At 38.4% G+C, this 26,003-nt stretch overlaps 1 protein-coding gene across 4 annotated transcripts in view; it reads right to left on the reverse strand.

Moving 5' to 3' along the window:
• Positions 1–15,577, reverse strand: part of PPM1A (protein phosphatase, Mg2+/Mn2+ dependent 1A) — a 42,685-nt gene extending 27,108 nt beyond the window's left edge. For 2 of the 4 annotated variants that reach the window (XM_045566243.1, XM_045566216.1), the window contains exons 1-2: positions 15,472–15,577; positions 14,647–14,749 (exon numbers count right to left, since the gene is read on the reverse strand). The gene's annotated coding sequence lies outside the window, so the exon portion shown is untranslated. The remainder of the gene's footprint in view (positions 1–14,646; positions 14,750–15,471) is intronic. The other 2 variants (XM_045566249.1, XM_045566226.1) reach the window with 1 other exon arrangement.
• Between the last annotated feature and the right edge of the window lie 10,426 nt (positions 15,578–26,003).

Here is a 26,003-nt window from a genome sequence, read left to right on the forward strand (position 1 = left end):
TAGGAGTTTGAGGTTGCTGTGAGCTAGGCTGATGCCACGGCACTCTAGTCTGAGCAACAGAACCAGACTCTGTCTCAAAAAAAAAAAGAAAAGAATTTATAATGCCCACTACTGGCAAAGAAGTAAAAAATATACTTCTCATAGGTAGGAGAGTAAACTGGTATCTTTCTGAAGAATATGTAGAATATACATTAATTTTAAATGCTGATTTCTGCTATGATTTGAATGTCACCTTCAAAACTCATGTTGAAGCTGAATTGCCATTGTGACAGTATTAAAATACGGGACTGTCAAGAGGTGAATAGGCTATGAGGGCTCTGCTCTTATGAATGGATTAATGCCCTTATCTCAGGAATGGGTTCCTGGTAGAAATGAGTCTGCCCCCCTCCCTTGCCCTTCTGCCTTCTGTCATGGAATGTTGCAGCAAGAAGGCCCTCACCAGATGCAACTTCTTGACCTTGGACTTCCCCGCCTCCAGAACCATGAGCCAAATAAACTTCTATTGTTTATAAATTACCCAGTCTGTTGTATTCTGTGATAGGAACATGAAATGGACTAAAAGAACTCCCAATCAAATGGTTTTGTACATTCACACTTTGATGTGGTACTTCAGTTACAAACATATTTAAAAATACATCAACTATAAAAACAGAAAATTTAAGACCAAGCCACTGCAAAAGATAAACTCTTGAAATACAAAACAGTTTGGGCTCCAGTAACAGATGGCCCCAAATCCACATCCTACAGGACTGTAACAGGGACTAAAAAGGTCCCCATGCAAGACTGGAATACAACTCAGTCTCATTTCTTGAAACCAATGCCTGGGGTGAAGAGGCTCTTCCAGCCTTGTGAGAGGAGCCAGAAAAAGCTACTAACCTTTGCCTGAGGCTATAATTTAAGTGAAGTTACATGCCCAGTGAGAAGAAATATAAAACCTTCTTAGTCCGTGTCTTATTCTTGGAGAGGTAAGTCTGATCCTGATGTTACCAAGAATCGTGGAAACCAAGCCTTCAATAAAAGACACAGTTTCAGATGGAAGCCCCAAGACCAAAATGTAGGTGCATGCAAAAACATTAGATAAGAACAGTGAAAAAAACAAAACAAAAACAGAACTTCCATTCAATATAAGACTACAAAACCAAACTCCAAAACACGAGGAAAACTAAACTAAGATGGTCAGCCAACAAAATCAACAACTGTAGGAATTCAATCCAGAAGAAAAAAAAAACCTGAAAATAACTTCAAATGTTAAAAGAAGGAACAACAGCCATGGGGGAGAGTGAATTTTAAAAACAGGCAGAAATCAAACCAGAATAGGTGGCTATTACAGAGAGAAGAGAGACAGAGACAGAGAGAGAAAGTCTGAATATGGGAAAAAATATTCACTAAAGCTTTGTCTCTAGCTAGGCAGTCAAGGTGTGAATTAGTAAACAATGATACTGAAGAATTGCCTAGAACATAATGTAGAGACTAAGAAAGAATATTGAAAAAGCAATATTCAAAGATATAAAGACTAAGGAATTTTCTAAAACTGACAAGTCTTCCGGTGAACAACATATTTCAGAGTAGCTATGGATAAAATAACATACACACATACCTAATCATATCATACAAATGTGTTCAGAACATCCAGTAGGGTAAAACAAAACAAATACTAGTATTTATATTATACTTAAAATATGCAAAATTCTGTTCTACGTGCTTCACATATATTAACTTAATCCTCATTACAAGCCTATGATGCAGACACAATTTTATCTCCATTTCAAACTTGCCCAAGGTCACACAGTAAATAGTGGTGACAGCATACAGGAAAGGAATTAAGAAAAAAAAACTACTAGAGAGAAAAATTATACACAAAGGTATAGCAATGAGGCAGAGACCAGACATCTTAGAGATTCAAGTGTACAAAGCTTCATAAGACAATGAAATAATATTCTGAGGGTGCTGATGGGAAGGGGAAAGAAACTTAATAGGCCAAAAATTCTATATCCAGCTAAGAAAGAAAATAAAATATACTTGCAGATAAAAACTAAGGACATTTACAAGTCATACTCTCTTACTAAAAGGATTACCAAAGGACTGAGAAAAGTAAACCCAGAGGAGTAAGATGCAAGTGCAGAAACTAGTAAAATATACTGGCTAATTAAATAAGTTATATATAATAAAGAAAATGAAACTTTTTATGCTAGAAAAAGGGGAAACTAAATTACAGGCAATTATACAGATGATGGAGAAATGTTTAATGTTTAATCAAATATGAGCTCATTAAAAAAAATAAAATCACCAAATGCACAAGGAAACAAGCTACCGTGAATAGGAGTTAGTGTATAACAAATACAACTCCCTAAGGACCTCAGATATTAAAATTAGCAAATATAAGTAAGAAATAAACTATATATGAAACGTTAGGCGAGATTTAAAAAATAAATAAATAAAAAAAGAAAGAAATTATAAAAAATTACCAGGCAGATCTAGAAAGAGCTAAATATCACTTTCAGAAATTAAAAATATGTATATTGCAGATATTAAAAACTCAAAGAATGAGTTAAACAACAGATTACACACAAATGTAGTAAATTAGATGACTGAGTTGAAGAAATGAAAAAATAAAATTAGTTGACTGCAAAATACCTATAACCAAAGGACAAGAGAAAGGAGAAGATAAAAAAGAAAATCAAATTCTCCAGCAGTAAATAACATAAATAGTCCACAGATGTAGGCTCTAAGAAATTTAAGACCTAGACATTGTAGTGCCCCTGAAGCCCAGGAAATATAATCTCTCTGTTCATGTCAACTTCCTAGAACATGGCTAAGGTAGTAGCGGAGTTGTCTAATATCAACATTTATTGCACTGAGAGAATCAGAAAACACCAGCAAAATAGTAGTATCTTACTCTATGTAATAGAGCACAGTCTTGTTTAACAAATGCTCTTCTCGTATCTCAGATTTTCTAAATATATTTAAATTGTAGCAATTTAAATTTCCATATCTTATTTCACTTAGACACAGTTTTCTTATAGAGTCTACCAGTTTGCAGTTTACAGACCTGTCTCTAGAATACCCCTCCCATCGCCCTCCGCACTAAAAATACTTTCAGATTTCTGTTTAAATATTTTTAATAAAACTTAATCCTATAGATTAGCCAGTTAAATCAACAGATACTTTTCTCCTTCTATAATACAGATCATCTATAAAACAGTTATGAAGTTATATAGATGAAATCTTTTATAAAGAAAGAAATCTTTGTTATTAAAAACAAATTAAACATACCCATTTTGTAAACCTGGTTTTCCATTACTATAAGCATTCAGTTAAGTCAGATAACATACTTTATCTGTTAAATAATGAATCTCAATTGCCCTAAAGAAAATATAATCTATCTTTATTACCTGCTCCTTAAAAAATTATATGCAAGATATTTTGGCAATATTTCTGATAAGAAACCGAATATAGGGTTTAAAATATATCATCTAGTGATCAATACAGGTATTAACAGTTGCCAACAGTTTGCATTTCCTTGCCCCTAAATTTCTAGTTTACTTGCTACAAGACTTTATTGACTTTACAGCTATATGTGGGTTTCTTATTCTCTTTTACTGACTGCCTCTAAAATCTCACTAATAATTCTGATCCAACCAGAAAGCCCTGATCTACCATATCAAGGTAAGATTTTCTTTGGCAGCTGCAATTTCTCATTTAGCTCCACTTTCTGGCTAATGCTAGACCTCTGAAGCAGCCCACTGAGTATAGCGGCACCCAGAATAGGATTCTGCCCTTCCAACTTGGAAACCCAAGGGGGGGGGGGGCTGGTGTCATTTAATCTTCTGGAAGATATCTCTGAAAAATAATACAAAAAAGATATATATGGGTTTCCTACTCTGCACCATTTCCAACCTGAAGATCTTGGAACAACCTAAAGAGAACACATGATTATGATTCAGTTTCAAAATTCCTACACAAAATTCTAGAAAGAAAATAATCTTAAGGGTACTAAATCTCATCAGAAAAGGGAGCTTTTTGTGCTTCACTGACATATAACTAAAATTCAAAATTCAGAACTGAAAATTTAAAAAATTTCACCTATATTATCTTCTACCACATTATATTATCTTTGCCTTTTGTTTCTTCCCTCTAGGTCTTACTCTCTCCTAAACAGCCTCCAAGTTTCATTCTGCTACCCACAAATTCAGTAGCCTTGAAATTTTAATACTCCCTTTCTAATCCTACTCTTACCACTTTGCCCTCCTCAGCCCAAGCAATCTCTTCTATATTTCCTTTCTTGCTTTTATTTCTTCATCATTCTTGGACTTAGCAGGAGAGTAAGAAGGTAGACTCTAGACAAGCCAGCTGCAAAGGTAAACATATTTCAATAAACTCAATGCAAGTCTGAAGTCCAAGATGTAGGTGAAAAATAGCAATTTTACTACAGTGTCTTTTTAGGGAAAGCTGAATGAAGGGCTACTGAGCAATCCACAGTGAAAAGCACTACTGGAGGTGAGGACTAATGATATATATTCTTCTGAGTTATAATGCTAGTAAAGGGTTTGATTCTTGGTTTAAATTGGGATACAGTCTCCCAATTACTGCATATTTTTTCCTGGTCATACAAGAGGGAAACAATTGTTATTTAAGCTGTGAAATAAGGCTAACTTATTCATAACTGATCATCTCATGAGACATGCAAGACACGTATAAGGGTTAAAATCACTGATCAAAAAGTTACTGGTATTCGATTTATATGAAATATCCAAAATAGACGAATCTATAGAGACAGAAAGTAGAATTAGTGGTTGAAAAGGGCAGGGAGAATGGGGAGTGACTGCTAATCAGTACATGGTTTCTCTCTGAGGTGATGAAAATGTTCTAAAATTAAATTGTGGTAATGGTTGTTTAAGTCCGTGAATATACTAAAAACTACTGAACTGTAAACTTTAAACGGCTGAATTTTATGCTATGAGTTATAAGGCCATTTAAAAAGATTACTATGGTTTTATATTAATTTTCTATATCTCTATTTTATTTTACATAGAAAGGTTAAAAAAGATTACGGATTATACATAGTAATATGAAAAATACTTGTTATATTAAATTTTTTTCAAAGATTAAAAGTTACCTGAAAATTTCTCAGCTGCAAAATATTTCATCTTCAGCCTCTACTAAACATTTACATTTTCATTTTTTTCAATTAAATATTTACTTAACCTCTTCCACTAGAAACTTCACCCAAATAAATTCTAATGCAGATTTACTGTTAAATTCAAAGTGCCCAAAATTAAGACCATAAATACAAAACTTCAACAAGTAAACCAAAATCAACAAATTGAACCAACCAAAGTAAGTCAGATAAAGCTCTTCTACGCTAAAGACCATTTTTTCTACCCCCCCAAATTATTAAAAAATAATTAGTCTTAGTTAAATTAAGTAAAAAGTTACAAGTACTCAAACCATAGTCAGTTTATACAGAAATTGGCAGAAGTTTCAATCTCACTAACTGCAAGTGAGACAGAACTTGCCACTTTTGATGTTTCCTTCATATGTTTCACAATCTTTTAATGTATTAACATCTTCTAGACACATGCTGTGATCTGAATTACATATTCCATAAGGTTGCGTTCTTAAATATCTACAAAGGTATGTATTACACAAGTAAATTGTAATAAGTATGTAATTACATGAAAAATATCTAAGCTAATTAAATTTGGTTTGAAGGCTCTGTTGACTATAAAAATTAGATACTGACCTATTTTCACTATATCAACTATAGTATAAGCAAAATATTGAAAAGATTTACATGGCATGCAGCAGTCTCCAACCTTTTTGGCACCAGGGACTGAGTCCACTGCTCACCTCCTGTCATGCAGCCTGTTTCCTAAGTTTGATGGAAGACAATTTTTCCACCTTCCACCTATGGGCTGGGGGAGGTGGGGTGCAGGGGGATGAAGGAGTGGGACAATGGGATGGAGCTCAGGCAGTGACGTGTGGCCAAATTCCTAATAGGCCAAGGACTGGTACCAGGCCATGGCCAGAGGACTGGGGACGGACGTCAGGCATAAAGCTATTTAGTGTTTAAAGTTTTCTAAGGATGTTCTAGTATTTACAATCCCAATTTGCTTTATGTGTTAACTAACTCAAATTTATCAGTTTTGTATGACTTGCCTGCAAATTCAAGAGTGAATTCAATTCCTAGTTTGCTACTTTTTAATTCCTGCATTAAAAATTCACACTCAGATTAACCCAGAAAACAATATCTGATTTCCTGAGCCAATCCATCCTTTTTTTTTCTTTTGCTTAGAACACCCCCCCACCGACAGCATTTATAATAACTTTATATACTTAAATTGAAAGAAGGGAAAAATATAACATTTAAGATGGTAAAACGTTCATAGATACACAAAATGTATGGGGATTCTACGTATTTTACACATAGGAAATGTTCTTATGTTGGAAAAAATGCATTTGCTTCTAACAGACTTCTTTCAATAAAATCTAACATTTTTCAAAGCAGAATCATTCACTGAGTCCACAAATTGTCCTATGAGATGCTTTATGTACAGGGAAATGGGTGCTAGGGAAAGTAAGAGGGGAAAAAATTTTTTTTTCAAGTGAAAGTCCTATTTAAAAGCTTCAAAGATGTATATCCAACTACTTCCTATATTGGAATAGCCATACCTCAAGTCACGTGGCCCAAAATTAACTTCTCAATTCCTTGCCACTTCTCAGTTCTTTGTCTCAGGAAATAGAACTACCATTAGTCATAAGCTCATAGAATTCTATATTTCCCTTAACATAGCACCTCGAGGATTATTTGTCACTTTAGATTTCAAGATCCGTGAAGAAAGAGATCATGCCTTTTGTTCATATTTAACACACAATGACACTTGATGTATATGTGAGACAAATGAATGACAGCCATCATCTTGACTTCTCCCTTGTCAACAGTTAGTAATTCCTTTCTACGCATGGAAAGGTATTCCCAAAGAAGCTAGCCTGCCAACAAGCTGTATCCTAGCATTTCCATCTATAGAATACATAGTTCTATTTTTTTTATCCCTACAGAAATATCATAATGGATTTCTAATGAGAAAATATTGGACCCTAAAATAAATCTGCAGTTTACCAATCAAAAACTTACTTGATTTTCAGATTACTGTTAATCAATCACTTTAAAAAGTTTATGAACATCATTAGATACACACTCTCATTACTGAAGAGTGCCACATTATACCTTATGAAGGGACAAAAGAGAAACGATGTAGCTATGACTAAAGGTTACAGCACACAAATTTTCTTTCCCTGAGCTATTTATTCATTCATCTGCTCATTCATTCAACATTCGTGGATGGGTTAACTTTTTAAAAAGTTTTTCTACATGAGAAGCAAAGTATAAGGAAATTTAGACACAAAGAGGAATAATTTCTGGGAGCTAGGAACTCCACTTTCCATGTATTTTAGACAAAAATAACTTAGTCTTTGAGTTTTACTATATAGAACAAATAATCCCATTTACATTTAAGGGGCTCCTTATTCTGCTGACTGTAGCAAACAAGTACAAGATCATACTAGGTGGCTGACTGGTTGTTGAAACATTTGCTTATAGTATCAGGAAGCGTGCAGACAGAGAAAATGAAGACAACACCAGATATGGATAACACATGGTAAACTGTGGGTTGATCACAAAATGAAAACTGCCACTTCTAAGATCTGCCCCTTGACATCCAAAATAGCCTTACAGGCTTTCAGCAAGGATAATATTCTACTGCTTTCGATAAGTGAAAATTTTATTTACTATCTACTTCACATTCTGAAGCATGATGGCACACTGCGAAAATATTTTTTTAAAGCCTGGTGAGTTTTGAGATTCTGCTTGGAAAACAAATACAAAACAAAACAAAACAAACAATACACAGCTTTACCTTATCTTTTATCAGTAATATTTTCATTTCTGAATTTTGGTAACAAAGGTAAGCAAGCTGCACCTTCTGTAGACATAATACCAAATTTGATGCAATTTTCTATCACTCATGCTAAAGAAAAAGGTAGTACTAAAAATCCAAGGCATGCAAACTCAGTAATGAATTATGTTCTTAGTCTTTAAAACAGCACAACAGACAGTTCTAAAATAAAATATTCTTTAACTAAAATGATTAAGCCACATACAGTATGACTCAAAAAAGAATGTTTATCTACATCCCTGTCTGAGACAGTCATATCATAGATGAATACAAAGCACCAGCCTAAATTTAAACTAGATTATACATGACCTATGCTTTCTCATAGTCTGCTGTATTTCTGGCACACATTCAATTTTCTCTGTCATGTGTTCATATATTGAGAACCTATTTAAAACGAATGAGACAAGGTCCCTGTTTTTAAAGAATTTATTTTCAATAAACTTAACACTGAAGTTTCCATTTATAGTATAATCTCTTTTGTAAGCCCAATTAGGTAGCTTGTGTTTAAGACTATCTTCTTAAACTCACTAAGAATTTCATTTGAATAAAGGATCGATGAAATAATTTACTTCAATGGGTTGCAAAGCAGTGAACATGAATAAAATAAGCCATATGAAAAAATTATATATGGCTTGTAGAATGAACTGTAGTATAGCTATATGCTATATGCTTTTTTGGTATTAAAAATATAAAGCCCTTTTTGGTGAAAAGTACAAAAGGGAGCTGACATGACATATGATAAAATAATTCTCAAATTTAGTATACACTGCCACCTCAGATCCCAATGCAATCACAAGATTCACTCTCTGGATACAATGGAACTGTAATCATATCCTTCATACACAGAGATTTTCTGACCCATCACAACTGCCAACAAACTTTCTTTCAGCAGTAGCAATGAAACTGCAGTCAGTGACCCACATATATAATTATTTTTGAAAAGTCCAAGGACATGTATTTGGCTTCTGTTACTACCTGTGAGACTTCAGGCAAATAACCATTCTGTCTCAATTTTCTCATCTGTTAAGATAATAGGTACTAATTCTACCTCATAGGGGTGTTGTGCAGATTTAATGAGACAATAATTAAAAATTTCTTATAATAGCTCCTGACACATAAGTGCTCAATAATGTTAGCTATTATTGTTACTAGCTTATGTCAAGACTAGAAAAATGTAAGAGGTACATAAAGAATCAAATTCTTAATACTGGTCTCATTAGCATCATGCTCCAATAAATGGATCCAAGCAGCCACTGACTATATGAAATTATCCATTTAAAAATCCAATAAAGGAAATTTTACTATCTATTTTCCAAATATTCAAAGTAGTTTAACATTTTAACAAGCTTCAAAGTTTAGCTTGGAGGTTTATATGACTGCAGACTAGTCACATATTAGACATATGTTTGGTTCAAATTAAATCAGTTGATACTTACCTCCCTTCTTTAACTAATACATTGTCTAATTCCTATGATCCCACAATTCCTCTCCAGTTAAAAGGATACCACGTTCATGATAATATTTGCAAATGTAAAATACTCTGAAAAGGGATACATGATTATAAATGTCCTGTTAACTCTCAAAGCCAAAGTGTAGGAAGTTAAAATGAAACCTACAGATCCAGAATCAGTCAACCTAGTCCTCTATACCAATATAAAAATTCAGCCACACTTCAGATTTGTATAATCTTCACACTTAAATATCCAGGTTCAGACAAAATAACACACAGGAATTGAGTTAAAAATGTTTGCTACCAGAAAGTTCATGACTACTTGCACTACCTCCTCCTACAGCAATCACTCCCATGCCCAGGTATTTTCCTTAATATCCTTCAAATATCTGAACGTCTACTATCCACAAAACACTCCCTAGCCTTTGGGTAAAATAGAAAGATACTGTACTTTTCCCTTCAGAATTAATTGAACACAATTATAATTAAGACACAAATACCTAGAAGTAAAATAGATGATTAAAGCCTACAAATAATACAGAGGCATTGCTATAGAATTACAGAGAACGGAGAGAAGAAACACACTGGTGGTCAGAGAACATTTTGTGGAGAAGGAAATATTAGAAATGAGCCTTAATAAAAGTGAAAACAAAAGCTAGAGAAAAGAAAAGAATTCCAGGCTGCAAATTAGCATGTGGAAAGATCCATGAAGTGAAAAGTAAAGGGTGTGTTCCAGAGATGGCAAGAGTATCAGTTTGGTTGAAATACATCAGTCCCAAGGTCCATTCATGGAAAGTGTCAAAAGCCAAACCAAGAATTCTGAACTTTTTCCTAGAGGTAAAAGGGAGTCATTTAAGTATAACGAAAAGAGAAACAATGAGGAAAAACAGTATTTTAGGAAGAATTTTATGATGGTTTATAGACTGGGGTAGGGGATGCAGTACAAGATGCTAGCAGTAAAGAGACCAGCTGGAGTGCTAATATGTTGGTTTGGGTAGGAGTAATAAGACCTGAACTGTTCCAAGACAATTTTTAACCTTAAATAACCTAGGACCCAAATATAAAGCCTTAATGGCTTTTATTATATAAAGACTCCATTTTTTAAAAAACTGGAAGAACTGAGTTAATCAGAATGATTTAGTTTCCTTACCTTCTTGCATCTTTTCCTGTAGCAATGCTATCTTCTTGCTCATTTCTAAACATGAACTATAACTCCTCTTCAAAATACCAACCCTTGTCCCTCCTTACTTACTGATCATTCTAGTCTGACCATTCACTTTTGCTATACTGTTACTCTTTATCTTCAATTTAACTATCTACTCCCACCTAATCATTAACTCCAAACCCATGACTTCTTTCAAGCTTCATGCAACCAAATAAATCTACTCATACTCAACTTTTTCTTTTTTCTATCACCTCTTAACTTTTAGTCTATTCATATGCAAGTTCTATATACCCACAGCTTTTATAACCTCTTATAAATTCTTTACTCTATCTCTTCTAGTTTGGCATCCAGGCTCACTACAAAAGCTATACTCAAAGACAACCTCTCATACCCAGCAACTCTCTATTTCTATAAGTATCTTAAGATTTCATATACTCAATAATAGCAGCTACCATTTATTTGGCACTGTCTTCATGGTAGAAAATATGTCAAGTGCTTCACACAGTTATTTCACTGAATCTTCATGATAACCTTATGAGGAAGGTATTTCCATTTGACAGAGAAAGAAAACTGAGGTTTAGAGAAATCAAATACTTTACTGAGTAACACCCCACTAGGAAGTAAGACAGTAGGGACTCAAACCCAGACCCTTCTGACTTTCAAGGGCTAGTTATATCACCTTCTGTTCTCTGGGTCCTTCAGTGAGACTCTATTGATTATATCTACTAAGAAACATTTCCCTAGGTCCTTCATCAAGGCTATCAGCCCTCTGAGAATTAACATAAATTCCATTCCTCAATCTAAACAATGGTAATTGAAGAAATAAAATGTTTAACTCTGTTAACTTCTGAAACTTTGGAAATCAGAAAATTAATCTAATTTCTTAAATCTTTTCCGAATATTTTCGAAGGGATACTTACATTGGAAGACTTAACTACATAAACCTATAAGGACTCTTTTAACTTCAGGAATCTATGAATCAGAAGTGTTAACATTCAGAATTTTTAAATTTTGGTTCCTAGGAACAAGAAAGGTCACCTAACTGGGCAAAATCCACTAAGGAATATTTTGAAAATACTTTTATATCTACACAGATCTCATCCTGGCATGTTACTTAGGTTCTCTGAGCCCATATTTATTTGTAAAATGGAGACAACGCTGTATATTTCAGAGGGTTGTGGCCAAAAATTAAAGCCTGATACAAATAAATGCCCAATAAAGTATGGCTTTCATTATTTACTTTCTTCTGTATCTGGAAGTAGTTGTCTCATAGGATTTTAATTCAAATCATATCAGTCACAAAAACTAATGCCTTTCAATCCAGATCTTAAATATGAATAATAAATAAAATTGGTCCATGGATTCCAAATAAACACATTAAGAATTATAAAAATTCAAGCCCCCTTCTTTATCACACATTTACTCAAGGAATACTTAAAACAACTTTAATATTATTAATGAAGTATCAATAGAGTCTAATTTATTGATAAACAATATCCAGTATCTTTTCTGCAGTTTCTTAAAAAATTCTAAAGTGTATTACATTTTAGATAAAGGTATATAGAAACTTGCCTCTTCCTCTAGCCCCTCCTACCTGCCTCAACAACAGAAAAGCTAGGTAAAGAGATTATCTAGGACCGTAGTAAATAGATCACAAAGACATACAAAGGTCAAAATCATTAAGGAATATATTCTAGAGAGTCATAATGAAGTATAAAATTGTTACTTGTAAAATATGGAGCACATTAGACATTAGAAAGAGTGAAGGAAGAAAGAATAGAGACAATCAACCTTTTGATTTCGATATAGGTTAATCAAAGCTTCTTTTATGTAAGAATGGCTAATAATCCCAGGTCAGGGAATTTATATATGCTGGCTAATAGTGAAATAATAAACAAAGCAATCGAAATTAAATTTTTTTTATCTGAGATAGAAGACAGGACACATTGTGACGTAAAATTACTATCCAAGAAATAAGACACAACTTTTACCTAGTTGCCTCACACCTATTCCCTGACCCCAAGGTCCATATATCTCACAGGGCCATGCCTTTTTCATCTTCTTGCTTAACTCTTACAAAACTCTGCCTGGGCCAATTTTATTACATGGCTGACTCCTTCTGATTTGATCAAGGATGAAAAGTGTTCCAGAGTATACTAACTCAGAATCAGGTGCCTAGGAAAAGTTAATCATTTGAGGGGATCATCAAAATATTACCTTACAATTAGTTATTTCTACATAAGTAGACTTACACCCAGCTCATGAGTGAGCACTTCAGAGATAACAAGCTCCTTGTAGACACGTCAGTCTTTGGTTTAAAATTATACAATAAATAAGCATACATAGTTAAACCAGAATCAGCTGTACACACTATTAACCATTATAATAAACAGTGTAGGTGTAATCTGAACAAATTCAAAGACTGTAGGTATTTGGTAACTGCTCAGCAATATTTACAATGTGACAAATGATGTTGCTATAGATTTCTTTCAAAAACAAATGAGGTATTAGGGAACAAAGTTTCAAACAAAGGTTCAACAAGATAATTAACACCCAACTTGAACTGACAGAAAAACCTTTGTAATATGTTCTTATAATGCTCTTCACACCCAACTACCAAGGGTCCTGTGCCTGTGCAAACTATAGTCTCAACCACCCTTTGTCTCCCATGAACTCTCCATCCTCCTCCTCCCAAGAGTTTCTCTAGACTTCCCAATCCCAACAGAAAAATCAATAAAGGCAGCCTACAAGAATAGATTGTCTTAAAGAAGAACCAACTTAAAATTCTTTTAAATAAAACAGAACCCAGACAGAAAAATCAGCTTTAGAAGGCTGAAACATCTAATGCCTCACACATATCAGGTATTTATTTGATAAAGGGTATGTTGAATAGACAATGTTGATAATAAAAAAATAATTGGACAGTACATATGATAATATAACCTATTTATTTGGCTTTACTGATTTGGAAACTGAGACTCAAAAGGTTAAAGAACTTATCCACGGACCCAGATATTTTGGAGCACAGCCATGACTAAACAATTCTTGTCTCCTACTGCAGTGTTCCCTTCAACAGGTTATACTTCAGTCCTTTATCTTAAAATATAAAAAGATATAATCTATGTAAAAAATATATAAAAAGATGCAAGCCATGTAAAAAAGCAATCTGATAACTTTTATTTCTCAAATATATATTGAGGTAGTTAACTTCAAATGTTATCAATCTTAATACACCTTTCCCATATTATACTTCATTGATATAAAAATGTTTAATGACATCAAATAAAAATGTCTTAAGCAACTTCCACATGCAATTCACTATAGTTTCAATAATGTGGTATTGTTATAAACTTCCAGGTTAAAAGTAATCATCCCTACATGATTGAATGTTAAATCAGGTATATGTAAATTACACATAAGCACAGTACTATAACATAGGCAAGAAATGTTACTTTGTGCTTCAAATTATTTACTGACAAAATATTAAGTCAATAAAGGTAACATCTAAGATTAGAAAACTGGGGGGGGGGGTCACTATCTCCATAGTCTCAGTTTTTCTTATTTGTAAAATAAGCAGTTACAGAAAAACAATCTTTGAAAAAGGCCCAATATGTAAAAAGATAAAAGTATAAAAGTAAAGTGTTTCAGTTAAAGGGAGTTGGGGATCAAAAACTGATGGATTCCTGAGAGCTCTGGAACCCCTAAGGCTCAGCAGAGTACTGTTTAAACAAATAAATCCTTTGACTCTTCAGAGTGTTCTGGCATCTAAATGGTGGTTGTGTTTAAAATCTCAATGTGTAAGTTTGAAAAGATTATGCCTTTTTCCTTAGAACAATTTTCTAAAGTTCACATTTCTCTCAATAATGTCAATATAACTTATTCCGCAAAAATAATACCCTATCTTCCACAGTCCTCCAATTACTTTCTAAAACACATTCGGCTCACTATTCCAATCAGCAGGAAACGTGGGGTGAGGTGAGGGTGGCACATAGGTTCCTTGGCTTGGACAACTGAAGCCATGACCTTTGTGGATTTGTAGGTACCATCTGGTGCTTGAGAACAGAGAAGAAAAATACCTCGGGTGATGAATTTTCAAAACGTATCTAAAACTGCAGTTGGTAGAAGGGGCTCTCCACGGCCAGATGTCTTTCTAGAAAAGGCTCCAAGTTTATTTAAAATCTACAAGCAGAACAAAACCATACCTCAACCAAACTCTGAACATCAAGAACTTTTGCCCAATTTACACGGTTAAAAGGACGAGAAATCAGTGGAATTTACTTCAATGGATTTGTTCGATGCCTTAATAATGAATGAATTAGAGGCATCACTGACTTGAGTTCTGAAGGAGCCTCACTCTCAGCCCTGCCCCCTGTAAAACCTGAAGCAAATCCCCTAGAATTTGGTTTTTCGAGGTTAAGTCCGGTTCCAAGGAAGCCTCCTCCCCCGTTCTTTATGCCCGCCTCCCTCCCAGGGGTTGGAGTCCGGGACAGCCGGGGCGGCGCGCCCGGGCGGGTGGGGGCGCCGGGCGCCGCGACGCCCCCTCCTCGCTCGGGAAAAGTTCCGCCTGCCCCTCTCGGACCAGGCCACCCCGCGGCCCTCGCTCGCGTCGCCGCCACAAACACCCCGCCCGGCCACGGACCGCGGACTGCCGGAGGGTCGCGCCCCCTCCCAGCGCAGCCGCCACAAACACCCCGCCCCCGCCTCCCCGCCACCGCCCTCACGGAGCGTTAACCCCTCGCCGCCCGGCTCCGGGGAGGAGGCCGGCCAGGGGGTGGAGTTGTCGCGTCTCCTCCCGGGAGCGCTCGGGCAAACGCCCGGCTTGTTTACAGGCCCCAGGCCTGCCCGCCGCCGCCCCCGCGCAGGCCCGCGCCGCCCGCCCTCGGCCCGAGCGCCGCGCTTACCCGGAGCAGCCGCGGGAGGACAGGTCCCTGGTCGGCCGAGGCGGCGGTGGCGGCGGCCGGGGAGGAGGCAGGGAGGGGGTCACCGCGGCGGCGGCGGGCCAGGTCAGGCCCGGGACCAGGCGGAGGAGGGGAGGAGCCGGGCTGCGTCCGGGCCCCCGGCTCTGGGCGCCCTCGCGGCTCAGATCATCCGGGCGTTGGAGCGGCCGGCAGAGAGCGGGTCCCGGAGGAGGAGGAGGAAGAGCCGAGGATTCATCGCTTTCACGTCCCACCTGCCTGGCGTCCCCCCACCCCCCCTCCCCAAACCACCCGTTCCGGAGCTGCTGCCGCCAAAGGACCCAAAGCTGTGGGCCGGGCCGGCGCGGAGACCACTGCTCTCTAGCTCCTGAGCGCGTTCCCGTCCCTAGCGCCGCCGCCGCCTCTAGCGCGGCCCCGCGCAGGCGCGCTCACGGCGGCGCCGCGCCGCCCCTCCCCCACTCCTCCGCTCGCCCCGCCCCGCCGGCTCGGCCGCTGCTACAGCTGCGGCGCGGCCCAGCAGCTGGAGAGACCCGGATGTCGTTGGGCAGAAACTGCGGCGAGAGCCGGCGGGCGGGGGAGGGGCGGCCGCATATGACGTCACTGCCCTACCCAGCGCGTCTAGCCGCCACCGCCTAACGTGCAGCCTGGGCCCCAGGCTGAGGCTGAAGGGCTAAGGATCCGGGCTTTCACGCCCCGTGCCGGGGGCTGGACAGAGTGTGCGACTGTTCGGAGCCCAGTGGAGCGAGAGCCTCTCCACGCCCGGCCGTGACTCGAAAGCTTCCCCCTAGGGCGTCCGCGCCTCGGGTCCTGGCTTTTCTGTCTGCCTGCAAATAAATACACACACCACTCCCTGCAAAGATGGTGTTCACGCAGCCCGGAGGACTGACCCAGAGCTTTCGTCCTCTCCCGGGTGCAGTCACGGTCTGGCCACTGCCCTTCAAACATGCGATCAGTCCCCAGGCAGCCGCCAGACTCCCTCCCCCAGGTCCCCACGCCTCCGGAGCCTTCCTCCCCCAGTGACCCCAGGAGGCCCACGCAGGTGCCAGGGCCACACACCTCGGGTCAGTAATCCACGCATCTTACCCACCAGCCACCCACACTCGAGTGCAACTGATTCACACAAGGGGCACATGCTCTGAGTTTCTGGCAGGTTTTCCCCCTGTAGCTCAGGGGATTCCACATTGTATTTATTTGCACATGTTAGACAGTCACATGATTCTGTCACAGGGGACCTGGAACGACCTCCAATGAAGTTAAAGGAACCGAGGATTTTTCAAAATCTGGAGGATAATCAGAAACGTAACAGCTGCTTCTATTAAGAGCTAGAGATGAGCTAAAGTTAATAGAAACTGCACGTGCAGACAGCCAAAATCCAGTTTAGCTAGCTAGACTACCGAAAACCCGACCCACGCTGCTTGCAGACGCCAGGGATAGAATGACAGACCCTAGGCAGCCAATGAATCAGAACTGGGGAGCAGTACATCACCAGCACGGCGTCCCATTGGCTGGAGTGCCTTTCCCTCTCCTGTCAGAGGCTTAACCTGTTCACCGATTTGACCTACACCACATTCTCAGGAACAGAAGTTAAAAGAAAAATCTGTATTTTAAAAAGATGTTTTGGTATATACAAAGACAAACCAAATACTTCATTGTGGAAGGCGGGTTCTACTGGCCAAATTGAGTTCTGACTAGCAAAAAGGTGAATTTTTGACAAGGCCTCTCCATTTTATCTCAGGAGCAATTTGCACCCTGCTACTTTGTATCTCCTAAACCATTTTGTTGCCCAACTCTTAGATCAAAAGCAACCTATTTATTCCCTCTTTCTGCCATTCAGCAAACATTATTCAGCTGCTTTAAAATTGTAAAAGCCATCTCCAATTTTTTCAACATGACTTCTGTGGGATGATTCTGTTTCCTTCATTTTTAGACCTGGAACCTAACAACAGGATCAAATATAATCACCAGTCACTGGTAGACCAAATCCTCAAGTCACCCCAAAATCCCTCTACTTGGTATCTTTGGGGTTAGAATTTCTTACAGTAAGATGAAGACAGGTTATTTCCAGGTATACAAAGTAAAGATAAAATTTAGTATGCATTTGGTCCCAGTATCATCTGAAGATACATTTCCTAATTCTCCACACACCTGCCAAAAAAGGAAAATTAGATCAAAGATCTTTGAAACGCTGCCTTATTGGAATCCTTAGTACTTCAGACAAGTAACAGCATGATTAGCATGCTAGTGGACTCACTGACATTCTGTAATAGAAAAACCCATGTGGCAACCACCATTTGGAGTGCTCTTAAAAAGCAAATTTTCTTATTCATAAGGCAGAAGCTGGGTCACTGACGGCAGTAGTGGACCATAGAAAATTTGAGGGTCTTGCCTTTCTGCTTCTTTCCTTTAGGCATCCACACCATTCTTCTTTCTATTCTACACTTATAGGAGAATCTGGGTTAATTGTAGCAGAAAAGGTAATAACATAGAAAATATGAACATAAAGAGATTTTTAAGGAGTCTGCACCATGTACTATAGACTGCCAATAAAGCTGCACCTTCCTACTATTTGTTATTTCTGGATACAGCTTGGGTATGAACTAGGAAACTCATGGGTTATAAGATTAACATTTTAAAATTTAGAAGAAAGATATCTTAATATTGTCTGATTAAATATGCTTGATATTATATTAAGAATATCGCCGTCTGCATTATTAAAGCTTATGCTGAGGGGAAGAACTAAATATTTACAAGGGGGAAAAGATCATTAAAAAAAGAGAGTTGAAAGTTTTCTTTTCTTTTGAACTACAAGACTTTGCTTGGGCCTCCTACATATATTTGGGATGTTCATAGTAAGTTTTTGAAACAGCAGGAATATATTGCCATGACTGTATTTTAGTGATTTTTATAGGTATATTATAAAACCATACTACTCTGCTTTGGAAATCTGTTTATATTTCAATTAACAAAGAGAAAGAAGATTGAAAGATTAGCTTTAAAGTCCTGAACTTCTGGTGTGCTAATAGCCTGGTAACTGAGAGTCTTGGGGTAAGGAAGGGGGGACAGTGGTGGTAAATCTAAAGCTTTAGTGTAGTCAGCAATACTCTCTCCCCATTTCCACCACAACCATGACTTAAAGAAAAGGTTTACATTTCTTATTCCCAAATTACTGTTGCAAATGCATCCAGGGGAGTCCCCTTTGAGACAGCCTTGCCTGGGCCTCTCAAAATATATCTCAGCAACTTAAGTGACCCCTCAGGGGTATAGTACTTGAGAATCCCTCCCACCCAAGCCTGAAGCCAGTCACTACCCAAGAGTTACAAAACCAAGAACACAGGTTCAACTCTTCCTTCCTCCTCCTCCTTCACTACCTGTTTCGTGTTTTTTTCTCATACTTATCCTCTTCCTTTGGCTTTCTCTTCTTGTATTTCTCCTTCTGGTGTCTCTTTTCCTTTTCTCCTCTTCTCTTTTTACCTTCTTTGCCTTTCGTTTCCCCATTCTTCTCTTTCCTCTTTTTATTAGTTTAATCCAAATTGTAAATTCTTGTACCCCTATTCTCTCGCAGCAGAACATGTGAGCAGATAGTGCCCCTGAACTAATTTCACTCAGGGAGGGGGCGTACCCCCTACCCTGGTCATCCTTCCTCTCTCCCCCATCATCAGATCATGTTATGAAAAACTGTGCTGTGTAGAGCACAGTTACAGAATGGAAAGGATTAGAGAATTCTGTCCTGTGTGACATCATTGGGGCAGCTCCATTAGGGTGGGCAGAGGGGAGCCAGCAGTCTTATGCTACCACCGTGGCTCTTCCTGGGGCCTGAGAGAAACGTGTGCAATCACAAGCACCACAGGCCAAGTCCTGGATAGTCTTTAGGACAGGCTCTCACTTCAAGATAACTACCACAGCCTTACAACACTAGTGTGGATCTTGTCAGATAAGTTCCTCTGTTCAACAGATAGCTATTGTGTGCCAGGCACTGTACTGGATGCTCTGGGGTAGATGATGGCATCAATGGGCAAGGTCCCCTGCCCTTGAGGAGCTAACATTATATATTAGTAGTAGTAGTAATAACGGACATAGACAAAGTAAAGTAAACAAATAAAAAGGAAATTGCTTATAGTGATGAGTGCTTTGAAGGAAATAAATAAGGAAATAGATTGGGGAGATTACTTGAAACAGGTGCTCAGGGAAGACCTCTCTAACAAGATGGCATATGAGCTAAAGGATGAGACGGAGTCAGCTTTGCAAAGGATCAGGGGAGTACACTCCAGACAGAGGGATCAGCATGGGCAAAGGGCTCGACGTGGAAAAGAGCTTGGCAGAAAGAGTTGTGTACAGCCCAAAGAGAAGTTCAGTAAGTTCAAATTGTTCAAGTTTAAATAGTTTCAGCTTGGATATTTGGGATATTTACTCTAATTTATGTTTAGAAAACTGTCTTAGCAGAGGTGTATAATCCATAAGAACTAACTTCGTGAGTTGATCTGGCCCAAATATCAAAGTAGCTTTAAAAAATCAAAATTAAAAAATAAAGCGATCTTTATTCAACTATGGAAATTGAGAAGCATTCCACAACCCCAGAGAGAGGCCCCATCAGACAATCCAATAGCAGCTAGAAAAGAGTAAACTATAAGCTTTGAAAAAATAATTTTTCTCCCAATATATATAGCTATTTGTAGTAAGTAAAGACTAGCAAAAATTTGAGTGAACTTCTTGAGAACAATTCTCCTGAGTGTTTACTATCCATTCTGGGCATTACAGAAGATCTCAAACTAAACAATACCTTTGAAAGCAGCAACACACTTTGCATCTTTAACAATGGTGGTCTGGTTGAAAACCAGTGATGAAATGGTCGTCATAATAAAGCCTTTTATCTGGACCTGGCTCTGCAGTTTACAAAGCACTGTCACATAGTCTAACTAGTCTCAGTGGTTGGTCTTAATCCTTTCTGGTAGATAGGGCAAGGACCATTATTCTTATCCTTTACAGAAGAGAAAACTGAGTGTCAGAGAGGTAGTAACTACCCAAGGTCACAGAAAGTAATGGCAGGTACCCCGGTTTTTCCGTGAGTACTGAGCATCACTAGCTTTCACATGCCAGTAATAAAGGAAGCAGGCAAGTCGAGAGTGGAAAGAGGACTGGACTTAGTTTTAGACAGCTGTGTAGAGCTAGCTTGTACTAATTTATGAGAACAGATTGTTAAATGTTCAGGAATTTTGCCAGCTGTTTGTTAAATACAACCATCATTAAAAAACTACATAAATTTCCAATTAAATAAATTTCCAACAAAGATAATCTTTGATAAACATTATCACTTTCAAATTATTTTAATACTTTTTATTATTATCTATGACCTTTAGGTAATTTACACGTATTTTGTCTGTGTGGTGGAAATTCTCTATAATGTGTTATTGTACATCTTCCCAACACCACATTGAGTGACTTCACTTTGATAGCTTGATCAGAAAACACCATGGATTACAGCTTGACTTATTGCTTTGTTGATTGTCTAGATTTATGTGACAGAGAAAATGTTTTATGCAGATTAAACTTAAAAAGGCATGTGGTGTCTATAGCTGTTCCATTGTGAATAGCACAAAAACATCCAATTCAGCAAAGAAGTCACTCACATCATTGACAAATAAATTGACAAGCAACATATTTGTTGTTTTATTTTTATCTTAAGTGAAAATATTAAACAACAGTCATGTCAAAATTACATTTGGAGAGGTGGTTGTTAAACATTTACCAGCATGACACTGGATCTGCATCTGCTGTGCCAACTGAGCCACTTACTGGTTCTGTGACCTTAAGCAAGTCACTGAAATTATTAGCCTCAGGCCAGGTGTAGTGGCTCATGCCTGTAATCCAGCACTTTGGGACGCTGAGGCAGGAGGATTGCTTGAGGCTAGGAGTTTGAGACTACCCGGGCAGCATAGTAAGATCCCTTCTCTACAAAACAATTTAAAAGTTAGCTGGGCTCGATGATGTTCACCTGTAGTCTTAGCTATCTGGGAGGCTGAGGTGGGAGGATCACTTGAGTCAGGAGTTTGAGGTTGCAGTGAGCTATGTTTGGGCCATGTCTCTAGCCTGGGTGATAATGAGACCCTGTCTCTAAAAAACAAACAAACAAAAAAATCATTAGCCTCAGTTTTCTTCTCCACAAAATACTTTCTCCTAGGATGTATTGTGAGAATTAGAACAGAAAGGCACCCTTGAAAATATGACTGACAGTGTTGGTTGCCCCCACCACTGCCTGCTTCTTCCTCCTCATTAGCAGATCCTTCTCTCACTAGAGTTTGCATTTGGACCCATGCTCTCTCCCTCCCTTATAGCTTAGAGCAGAGTATACCACTCTATGTGCCAGCACATTCTGGTATAACTCAAATGGGTCATAGATGTGACAAAGTATTGATCCCTTAAGCCCTTGGGACATTCAAGTGAAGCTGAGCTGCTGAAGTCCTGGGATGGTGCCATCTGGTAATCTGACCTGGGTACTTACTATTTTCTGTCATAAATACATTATCTTTCTATTTGTGTCATGATGTGAAAAAATTGGGAAGCACTGACATAGAGCCTGGATATGTGACCTAATTCTGGACAATGGGACTTGAGAAGATGTCTTGAGGGTATGGCTTTGGGAAAGGTTTTCCCCCCTAATATAAAGGATCACATGAGAGAAAAGGTCTTCTTCAGCCATATGTTGTTATGTCTATATGGGAGCCTGGAATTTCAGGGTCATCTTGCAAAGAACTAAGGTAATGCAGAGAAGAGGAATGATAAGAAGAGGGTGGCTCTTTCACATTGTTGAACCATTGAACCATCCCTGCAATTGCCTCCCTTAGGAACTTAATTTTAGGAGGGATAATAAATATTCCTCATTGTTAAAACCACTTTTATTTTTGTGTTTGGTTATTTGTAGTTAAAAGTACCAAATGCAGAAGAACTAATCAGTCCCTGACACCTAATGAGTGCTCAGCATGGTTAATCACCAGATTAGATCCTTTGCCTTTAGAAAAGCTGCCATGGTCAGATGTGTACTGATATTATTCTTCTTAAATATTTAAGGAATTTATTCAGTAATTAGCTTAACTTTTTAATCTTTATCTTGCTTTTTTCCCTAAGAGTGTTTTTTATCGGATGGAAAAAGCAGTAATTGAAAAACAGTCATTTTAAGCTTGAAAGCAATTAGATACAGAGATATTAATATGCATTTTCTCTTTTTGAAAGATCTAGACAAACTGGAGCATTATCGCATAAAAAATTTTGCAGAATCACTTAATGTTCTGCAGAGTAGAACTGGAATCAATTCATGGGAGTTACAGAGAAGATAATTTAGTTCAATATAAAGAGGGGAAAGAACTTGGCTGGGAATGTGTCATGCTCCATACAAGACCCCTTCTGAGTGTTATCTTATTTCATTCTCACAATAACTTTGTGAACAAGATACTACCTTTTTCCCATTTCACAAAGTTGGAAACTAAGACTGTGACAATAGCTCTTTTGCAAACCTGGGACCATCTGATTCCAAAATCCCTACTGTTTCTGTTGCAGAAGTTGACTAGGCTTTCTTGAGATGACTTGCTCTCTCCTTGAGGCCCTTTTCAGTGCATTGTCCCATCCAAAAAAAAAAAAAAAAGAGGTCTTTACTGAAGAAGTCCTGGGGAGATGGGAGAGGAGTTATGATAAACATTATAGCAAAATTTTTCTTGAGCTCCATGTAAATTTGTTGTCTCTTTTCCTACAGTTTTGCTTTCAGCTGTCACTTCTTCCATTCTCTGGCTTTGTTCACATAAGGAAGACTTCTGTCCTGCCTACCCCTAATACCTCTCTTTTCTTTTCTGTGGACTTCTTAAAAATTCCATGTGACACAAAAGCTAATACAACATCTATTGACAGCCCCCCTGCCCCACTCCATGTCCATGTGTCATCCTGCAACAGGTACATACATGGCAGGGGCCTCTTTGTAGAGAAGCAGCAGGTAGTGGGAAGGATTCAGGTTAGCATCAGAAACTGAAAACTCAAGCACCTATGGTAGGTACCAGGCTGGTAATATTAATGTTAGGTCAGGCTGGGTGTAGCACAATAGGGATCAGTGGGAACTGTGGGGAGGTAGAATATGTTTGTTCCATTTGAAGGCATTCAAAACAATAATAACAGTTAAACATTTTGAACATATTGGAGTCAAAGAGGACACCCCTTGGCCACTGCAATGGATCAAATGAATTCAAATCCCATCTCTTCCCTTTCTAGGCTGTGGACTAGTTATTTAACCTCTCTCAGACTTGGTTTCCCCCTCTGGAACAGGGAATAATCACCTACCTTGAAGAAACAAATGAAATCCCAAAATCCTGCACATAATGTACCTACCACATTGCCTGATACTACAGTGCATAGATATGCAAGAAAATATAACTGTTACTTTTAAGCACACAATGTATTTTTAATAACAACACATTGTAAATAATTTGACACTATCCATTCAACGTTTTATGTAGTCTTATAGGTTCACACTAGAGTTGCCAGTTAAGGGGCAAAAATTATTCTTTTCAAGATTTGTTTTAACTTCTAGTCCTTCATCTTAGTGAGAGCCTGTGGGAACGTACATATGGTCTACAAGGAGTCAAGGGAAGACAAGGATCCTCTGCTGGAAAATTCTGCCTCCCCTACCAGTGCTGAACCCTTTTGTGTGAGTTTTCTCCTTCATGCCATCTGCACCAAAGGTGACCATTTGGTTCTGAATCTAACTCTAGATCGTTCTTCTTCAAAAGAAGGACTCCAAACCCTATTTCTGTATTTTATATGTTACAGTGTTTATAATTTTATGTTATAGAACTTGGCCTGGTGCGGTGGCTCACACCTGTAATCCTAGCACTCTGGATGGCTGAGGCGGGAGGATTGCTTGAGCCCAGGAGTTTGAGGTTCTAGGGAGCTAGGCTGACGCCACGGCACTTTACCCAGGGCAACAGAGCGAGACTCTGTCTCTAAAAACATGAAAAGAAAGAAATAGTAAAAAACAGAGCTTGATTCACCATGCATTTTATTCATTCAACAGGTGTTGAGCCCCTGGAACATGCCATACACGCTCTAGATGCTGGAGATATTGTGCTAAAGAAGAGAGGCCGTTTTTCTGGAGTTTACCTGGGGTCAAGAGAAAACAAGCAAGGTCAATGGAGAGAGGGATAAGTACTGTAAACGTAGAGCAAAGTACGACATGGGCAGGCAGGGTGGGGGAGGGGCTGAAGGAGAGGTTACTTTAGATGGATTGGTCAGAGAAAGTGGTTAGAGTGGGTGGCAGCTGGGTAGACCTGAATAACAGGAGGAAGTCACCTTGGAAAATCTTGGAGTGTCCCAGGCAAGGGCAAAGGCCCTGGGATGGAAATGAGCTTGGCATGTCCAGGAACAGACAGAATTCTGGGATGTCTGGGCATGCTGAGGGAGGAAGAGTGTGATATAGGCAGGGTGCCTACAGGCCACAGTAAGAATTTTTTTTGAGTTTTATTCTAAGTGTGATGGAAAACCACTGGAGGTTTTTATGCAGGGGAGTGACGTGATCTGATTTACGTTTTGCTCTTGCTGTGGTATAGAAAAGAGATTTTAGGAAAGCACAAGTGGAAGCAGAAAAATCCTTTCACGTCAGTTTCACATATCCTTAAAGAGGAGATGAAATTAGCTTTCAGCTTTAAATGACACAGAGTGATTACATTTTGGTGGTAAGAATGTGGTCTTTTAAAGAGCTCTTGTTACGGAGGTTCATGTTTTCATTTTCTGGGAACTATATATGGATATTTTTGCCAATGATTCATCAAGTAACCTTTCTTGGTAAATTTAGTAAAATGTAGCAAGGAGTGCCTTGTGGGAAAGGCCAGGTTAAGTATAGGTAAAATAGAACCACTTAAGTGGTTCAGTTTCAGGTGAATACCTGTTACCCGTCCCCCTCAAATATTCTCCAAGAACCTCTCTCAACACATGTCTGAAAGCTGAAGACTAATACTCTACTAAGTAATTTTGACCTTGTGCTATCCAGTGAGGATGGTAGTTAGGGTGTCTTTATCTAAGAAGGACATTTACATCTTGATATAAAAGTCTTGTGATACTTTGCAGAGAAAAGTTTTAATATTTGTGAAGCAAGTTGCCTTGACATGTGTTGGTGAGATGGGGTGAAAGAAATACAGAAAAGATTTACCGAAGATGAATTCTACTTCTTTCACACTGTGTTTAGGTTTGTTTTTGCTCACAGACCTATGAAAGAAATATATACACTTCACATGTTCAGTCCTTATTGCTATTGTGTTTTCTTCATTTAATTTAATGGTCTATATTGGTAGTCTTCAAATAAACCTAGAATAGGCCTTTGGAAAAGGAAGATAGCTAATTTTATGTTTGATCTTATAACTAGTACATTATAGGATTTTATTAAAGTAAAATAAGTATTTTATTAAAAAATTATTATGGCTATTATATTACAACTGTAGAATCTGTAGACACTATATTGATGAGCCAAAACACCTACAGTGTCAAAT

Source organism: Lemur catta, chromosome 1 (assembly GCF_020740605.2).
Source record: "Lemur catta isolate mLemCat1 chromosome 1, mLemCat1.pri, whole genome shotgun sequence".
NCBI lineage: Eukaryota > Metazoa > Chordata > Mammalia > Primates > Lemuridae > Lemur > Lemur catta.